The sequence below is a fragment of the Abramis brama genome (genome assembly GCF_963993115.1).
Source record: "Abramis brama genome assembly, chromosome: 24".
Classification (NCBI taxonomy): Eukaryota; Metazoa; Chordata; class Actinopteri; order Cypriniformes; family Leuciscidae; genus Abramis; species Abramis brama.
The window spans coordinates 29949036-29956737 of NC_139986.1; the positions used below are offsets into that span (position 1 = coordinate 29949036).

Consider the following 7702-nt stretch of genomic DNA (forward strand, 5'->3'; position numbering starts at 1 on the left):
ACTCACGGGCCTCGACTCACGGGCCTCGAATCACGAGTCTCTTCTCACGGACCTCGACTCACGAGCCTCGACTCACGGACCTCGACTCACGAGTCTCTTCTCACGGACCTCGACTCACGAGCCTCGACTCACGGGCCTCGACTCACGGGCCTCGACTCACGGGCCTCGACTCACGGGCCTCGACTCACGGGCCTCGACTCACGGACCTCGACTCACGAGCCTCGACTCACGAGCCTCGACTCACGGACCTCGACTCACGGACCTCCACAGACATGTAGAGTCAGAGTACGATATTCATCTTTCAGATGTAGTGAAGTTAAAGTATAAAGTTTCCAGAAAGAATAATACTCAAGTGAAGTACAGATACTCTAACAGTGTACTTCAGTACTCGAGTAAACGTGCAGTTACTGTCCGCGTCTGCCCGTCACTAGCACTAGCGCTAGCATCCGCTTCACTGTTCTCACAAGTAATACACTCTCAAAACTCAACACTGATCACACTCGTAACACAGCTGGTCATGCTCTCATTACGGTCACACACACTTCAGGCCATAATCACGGTTTCAAACACACGATTATATGCAATGAGAACATTTGGTTTAATCACCGAAACACAACAGTATATGATCTTCTTTCAATTCAGTAGTTTTAACAATCAGTTCATTCAACAAAGCAAGACACATGTGTACAGTAAATTACAGTAACAGGATACAGATGGAAACACACTGACATTACCGAATCCATAATTCATCCATTAATCAATATCTATAGAAATCTAAAGGTGAACCAAATTATTCGCTGATTAACCATTAAGTTCAGTTGTATTAATAATAGATAAATGTATTAAACTTAATGAGAAGAGATACAAATAAATCAAACGTTTGATAGTAATAGCTTTATTAAAAAACAGTTACTGTGAATGAAACACTTATTTTGTGTAGTAAAAAAAGCTGTATTGTGTGTATTGTAGTATTATAGTAACACAATATGCTGAAATGTTTGAGAAAGTGCACTTGATGATCTGTTGAGAAAACTGTCAGAGAATCCCTATAGAAGTGATGTTTCTGTAAACTAGTGAATGATTCTTTCATTATTATTATGAACTTAACATGTGAAAGCTCGTATGAATCGAGCGATTATGTGAAGCTTTTGTACTCGCATTAATTCATTTATGGAGTAAATGGCAACAAAAGCTCAAAGATATTAAAAATAGTGAATGCACTTATTAATAACCATCAGCTAACCAATAATACTCAATACAGCAAATACAGGAATCATTAGTGATTATTGCATTGATGTAGAAATCAAACACTGCAGCAGGAAAACATTGAACTAAAGCTACACAAAGACATTTCTGTACGATAAACACTTTGAATATTGTATAAACAAAATTGATAGAAAATCTGAAAGTAAAAGTGAAATTCAACAGGTGCAACAGCTCTGAGTGATTCAAGCATTAAAGACCTAAACTATAGCGATTATTCCCTCAGATCAGCGCTTGATATGAATCTATGAAACTATACATGACTAAAGTCTCACACACACACACACACACACACACACACACACACACAAACAAACAAACAACATCCATGATGAGAGCAGGAAAATGGCGACTTCACCACACAAACAAGTAAACACATGTGATGACAGGCACACACACACACACACACACACACACACACACAAACACACAAACACTGAGAGAGAATCAGATGAGAGTTACAATGTAACAATCGCGCGCGCGTCATCAGATGACGGGAAACACAGTAACACACACCGAACACACACGAGCGATACGTGTTCATCTGGACTGCCTTTAACCAGCAGAAACACACAGATTAGCCGAACAGCATTAACACAAACACACACACACACACACGACTGCAGCTGCGCCAGAACGACACACACATCACAGTCCTGAACGACACAATCTCACACCTGTGAAGCAGATTAAACACAGGAACACACACACTGCCAAATATTAATGAATATTTCTCACCAGCACGAGCCTGAATCCGCGAGCCTGACGCGCTGACAGCAGTGTGGAGTGCGCATGCGCAGAGCCCTCTGCTGGAGAGGAGACAGGTGTCACTCACAGACATCAACCACATGACCAATCTCTGTTATTCATGCTTTCAATATCAATAAACTACACTTGGAATATTCTCAACCGAAACGGATGGATGATGAAGTCTCTGAACCAAGCACAGCTTGTATATATTTGCTTCTTCATTTAAATCTAAATGTCATAATCATTTGTTAACAAACAAGTATTCATTACTTCAGTGAGCTCATTGTTTCTGCATTAAATTATTACATTGTTTGAATTTATACATTTTTCGCTAACTGTGATTTTATATGTACATTTCTGAAATACATAACTTAGACAGTTTCCTCTGATATCAGATCACTGTAAACTGTAATATGGACTCATGCATGTGTTGTGAAAAGCGCTATACTGATAAACGTGAATTGAATTTAATATTTGCCACAAACTACATGTTTTTCTCTCTGAAACGGAGAACTTTCTTAATAATAACAACAATAATAACAATTTATTATAATGCTTCTTCATAAATCTTATTATTCTGAATCATTTTATTAGCAATAAGAATAAATTGTTAAACAGTTGAGAGAACTATTAATGCATAAATATGATGGATAAACATTCATTATATCATTTTTATTACTTATCTTTTCTATTATCTGCAAGGGAAACATTACTAATCAATAAAACACTTACAGTTGTTATTGAGTCATTTCAAAGTCAGAGTTATAAACCACCATTATATTATATTATTATCATTATATTATATTATATTATATTACAATACATTATATTAATTATATTATATTATATTTTCTATTATGTGACATTATATTAAATTGCATTATATTTTATTATAATACATTATATTATATTACACATTATATTACATTGCATTATTTTCTATTACATTTTTTCTATTAAATTGTATGATATTATATTAAATTATAGTAAATTATATTATATTATATTAATTATATTATATTATATTATTGTGTGGGTTGTATGAGAAGTGCAGTTCATCATGACTCCAGTAGAGGACAGTAGAGTCCCAGATCTGATCCTGATGTGTGTGTTACAGTAATGTTGTGTTCACACTTCACACTGCTGTACATGAGCTGCTCATTTATTTATTTTGTTTGTTTATTAGAAGCGTATGGATTAGTATGAGCTCATCTGATAGCAATATCTTAATGCACAGACAGTCACGAGCCATTCTCACAGTCACTGGCAGTAATGATTCTCATCCAGATCATAATTCATCTGCAGCAGCCTATATTTTAATTTAAACCAATGGTTGGGTTTGTCCATATTTGTATATTATTGTAATATTGTAATATTCCAGCAGCAGAGATCTGAGCAGTGGGTCAAGGGTTAAACCGAGCACACTCGTTCTGATGATGACGAGTGCAGTGGCTAAAACTGGATATTAAACAGTAAAGACATTCCTGTGGAAATAATCAGAACAATTATTCAAACTCTATTTGAAGTTGACATGTCATTCATCAGGATCAGATACTGTGAGGTCAGAGGTCAGTGTTTGGAAATCTGCACATGCCTGAGACACACATCAGATCTCCGAGTAAACCAGCTCAGAGATTGTGTTGTTGACTCACTGTGTGTGTGTGTGTGTGTGTGTGTGTTTTATAACACCCATAAACATTCCTTCACACAGCGTAAAACACGTAGAACACACTTCCTGTACGAGGATCTGGACGTGTGTCTCGTGCTTCACATTCTCGGCCTCTTTCATGACGGGGAAGTTCAGGAACTTCACTTGATGCAAAATAAACATTCATTGCGTGAACATGACGAGCACAGACTCTGAACCGTAAAAATGAAACTAAAGCTAAATCAATAAACAAATAATTAATAAACATTATTTGAAATATAGAGATTGTTAGTAAGGCAATATTTCTTTAAATTGAAGTCCTAAAATAATGAAAACTAAATAAATTAGAACTAAAACTAGATGCAGTTTCTGTAACTTGATGCAAAATCCTCCTGATTCTGGGAAACACGGAGCCGAATCCCAAACTCCCACATTCTACAAGATCTGAGAGTTTGATCTGCATCTCATTCATCAAATATCTGTTCACACTCACAACAAAACCTGAACGCACTGCAGAGTAAGAGAGACGTGTGTGTGAGGCGTTACGTTATCTCCCGCAGGAATGAGGGATCAGGGGTCGGGATATCTCGGAACATTCCTGAATCCTGTGTTGATTTCTGTTGTCTTACACTCCTGAGCAAACGCCAGTGTTCTCAATCTCAAACAGCAGCGCTCGCAACGGCAAGGTCATGGGTTCGATTCCCACACTGAAAAAAATGCTTTTCTTACTCAGTATTTTTGTCTTGTTTCCAGTCCAAATAACAAAAAAATCTTAAAACAAGATGCATTTACTGAGTAAAATGCCATAAGATATTATGTCTTGTTTTCTGATGAAATTAATCAAAATGAAGTGAGTTTTTGCTTAAAACAAGCAGAATGATCTGCCAATAGGGTCAGAAAAATAATGTTCATTCAAACAGAAACACGATTATTTTTCTGACCCCACTGGCAGATCATTCTGCTCGTTTTAAGCAAAAACTCACTTCATTTTGATTTATTTCCCAAGAAAACAAAACATAATATCTTATGGCATTTTACTCATCTAGTAAATGCATCTCGAACAAGAGAAAAATACTAAGTAAGGAAAGCATCTTTGCAGTGCAGCGGATGCATGAATCAGGAACATGTGTAACTTGAATGCAATGCAAGTCATTGTGGAAAAGAGCAAAGCATTTTTCCAAGAAGACGTAATTTTATTGCTGTGCCAACAGATGCCATCCTGCACATCTCATAAATAATGCGTATGATCCTGCTAATGGCTCCACACACACACACACACACACACACACACACACACCAGCCTGTGATATATTATATTTCATCATTGGTTTCAGTCCTGTATGGCGTTATGCTGTGGGTCAGCACACACTCTAAAAAACACTGGGTTAAAAACAGCTCAATTTGGGTTGTTTCAACCCAAGGGCTGGGTAAATATACGGCAGAACACATGTTGGGTTCATTTTACCCAGCATACTGGGTTGATTCATTTTTACTATAGTACTAGCTTTTTATTTTATTTATTTTTTACTTTGTACATGAATTAATGCTTTTACCGAAGACACGCACCAATTTGACGGAGCTGCACTGCTCTCTCCTGAAGAGATCGCAAAAAACCCACGATAAATAACTCAACCCCTGGGTCGTTACATCTGCCCCAGGATCTGGGCTACACAAAAACTACCCAAACACTGGGTTGTTACGCCTGACCCAGGATCTGGGCTACACAAAAACTACCCAAACACTGGGTTGTTACGCCTGACCCAGGATCTGGGCTACACAAAAACTACCCAAACACTGGGTCGTTACGTCTGACCCAGGATCTGGGTTACACAAAAACTACTGAAACACTGGGTTGTTACGTCTGACCCAGGATCTGGGTTACACAAAAACTACCGAAACACTGGGTTGTTACGCCTGACCCAGGATCTGAGTAACACAAAAACTACCCAAACATTGGGTTGTTACGTCTGACCCAGGATCTGGGTTACACAAAAACTACCCAAACATTGGGTTGTTATGCCTGACCCAGGATCTGGGTTACACAAAAACTACACAAACACTGGGTTGTTACGTCTGACCCAGGATCTGGGTTACACAAAAACTACACAAACACTGGGTTGTTACGTCTGACCCAGGATCTGAGTAACACAAAAACTACCCAAACATTGGGTTGTTACGTCTGACCCAGGATCTGAGTAACACAAAAACTACACAAACATTGGGTTGTTACGCCTGACCCAGGATCTGGGTTACACAAAAACTACACAAACACTGGGTTGTTACGTCTGACCCAGGATCTGGGTTACACAAAAACTACTGAAACACTGGGTTGTTACGTCTGACCCAGGATCTGGGTTACACAAAAACTACCGAAACACTGGGTTGTTACGCCTGACCCAGGATCTGAGTAACACAAAAACTACCCAAACATTGGGTTGTTACGTCTGACCCAGGATCTGGGTTACACAAAAACTACCCAAACATTGGGTTGTTACGCCTGACCCAGGATCTGAGTAACACAAAAACTACCCAAACATTGGGTTGTTACGCCTGACCCAGGATCTGGGTTACACAAAAACTACACAAACACTGGGTTGTTACGTCTGACCCAGGATCTGGGTTACACAAAAACTACACAAACACTGGGTTGTTACGTCTGACCCAGGATCTGAGTAACACAAAAACTACCCAAACATTGGGTTGTTACGTCTGACCCAGGATCTGAGTAACACAAAAACTACCCAAACATTGGGTTGTTACGCCTGACCCAGGATCTGGGTTACACAAAAACTACACAAACACTGGGTTGGTACGTCTGACCCAGGATCTGGGCTACACAAAAACTACCCAAACACTGGGTTGTTACGTCTGACCCAGGATCTGGGCTACACAAAAACTACCCAAACATTGGGTTGTTACGTCTGACCCAGGATCTGAGTAACACAAAAACTACCCAAACATTGGGTTGTTACGCCTGACCCAGGATCTGGGTTACACAAAAACTACACAAACACTGGGTTGTTACGTCTGACCCAGGATCTGGGCTACACAAAAACTACCCAAACACTGGGTCGTTACGCCTGACCCAGGATCTTGGCTACACAAAAACTACCCAAACACTGGGTCGTTACGCCTGACCCAGGATCTGGGTTACACAAAAACTACCCAAACACTGAGTTGTTACGCCTGACCCAGGATCTGGGTTACACAAAAACTACCCAAACATTGGGTTGTTACGCCTGACCCAGGATCTGAGTAACACAAAAACTACCCAAACATTGGGTTGTTACGCCTGACCCAGGATCTGGGTTACACAAAAACTACACAAACACTGGGTTGTTACGTCTGACCCAGGATCTGGGTTACACAAAAACTACACAAACACTGGGTTGTTACGTCTGACCCAGGATCTGAGTAACACAAAAACTACCCAAACATTGGGTTGTTACGTCTGACCCAGGATCTGAGTAACACAAAAACTACCCAAACATTGGGTTGTTACGCCTGACCCAGGATCTGGGTTACACAAAAACTACCCAAACATTGGGTTGTTACGTCTGACCCAGGATCTGAGTAACACAAAAACTACCCAAACACTGGGTTGTTACGCCTGACCCAGGATCTGGGTTACACAAAAACTACACAAACACTGGGTTGTTACGTCTGACCCAGGATCTGGGTTACACAAAAACTACACAAACACTGGGTTGTTACGTCTGACCCAGGATCTGAGTAACACAAAAACTACCCAAACATTGGGTTGTTACGCCTGACCCAGGATCTGGGCTACACAAAAACTACCCAAACACTGGGTTGTTACACCTGACCCAGGATCTGGGTTACACAAAAACTACCCAAACATTGGGTTGTTACGTCTGACCCAGGATCTGAGTAACACAAAAACTACCCAAACATTGGGTTGTTACGCCTGACCCAGGATCTGGGTTACACAAAAACTACACAAACATTGGGTTGTTACGTCTGACCCAGGATCTGGGTTACACAAAAACTACCCAAACACTGGGTTGTTACGCCTGACCC

General features: G+C 40.0%; 1 protein-coding gene across 2 annotated transcripts in view; it reads right to left on the reverse strand.

Annotated features, from left to right (window-relative positions):
- l3mbtl4 (L3MBTL histone methyl-lysine binding protein 4) overlaps window positions 1-2070 on the reverse strand; it is a 58896-nt gene extending 56826 nt beyond the window's left edge. For both annotated transcript variants that reach the window (XM_084103543.1, XM_084103542.1), the window contains exon 1: window positions 2002-2070. The gene's annotated coding sequence lies outside the window, so the exon portion shown is untranslated. The remainder of the gene's footprint in view (window positions 1-2001) is intronic.
- Between the last annotated feature and the right edge of the window lie 5632 nt (window positions 2071-7702).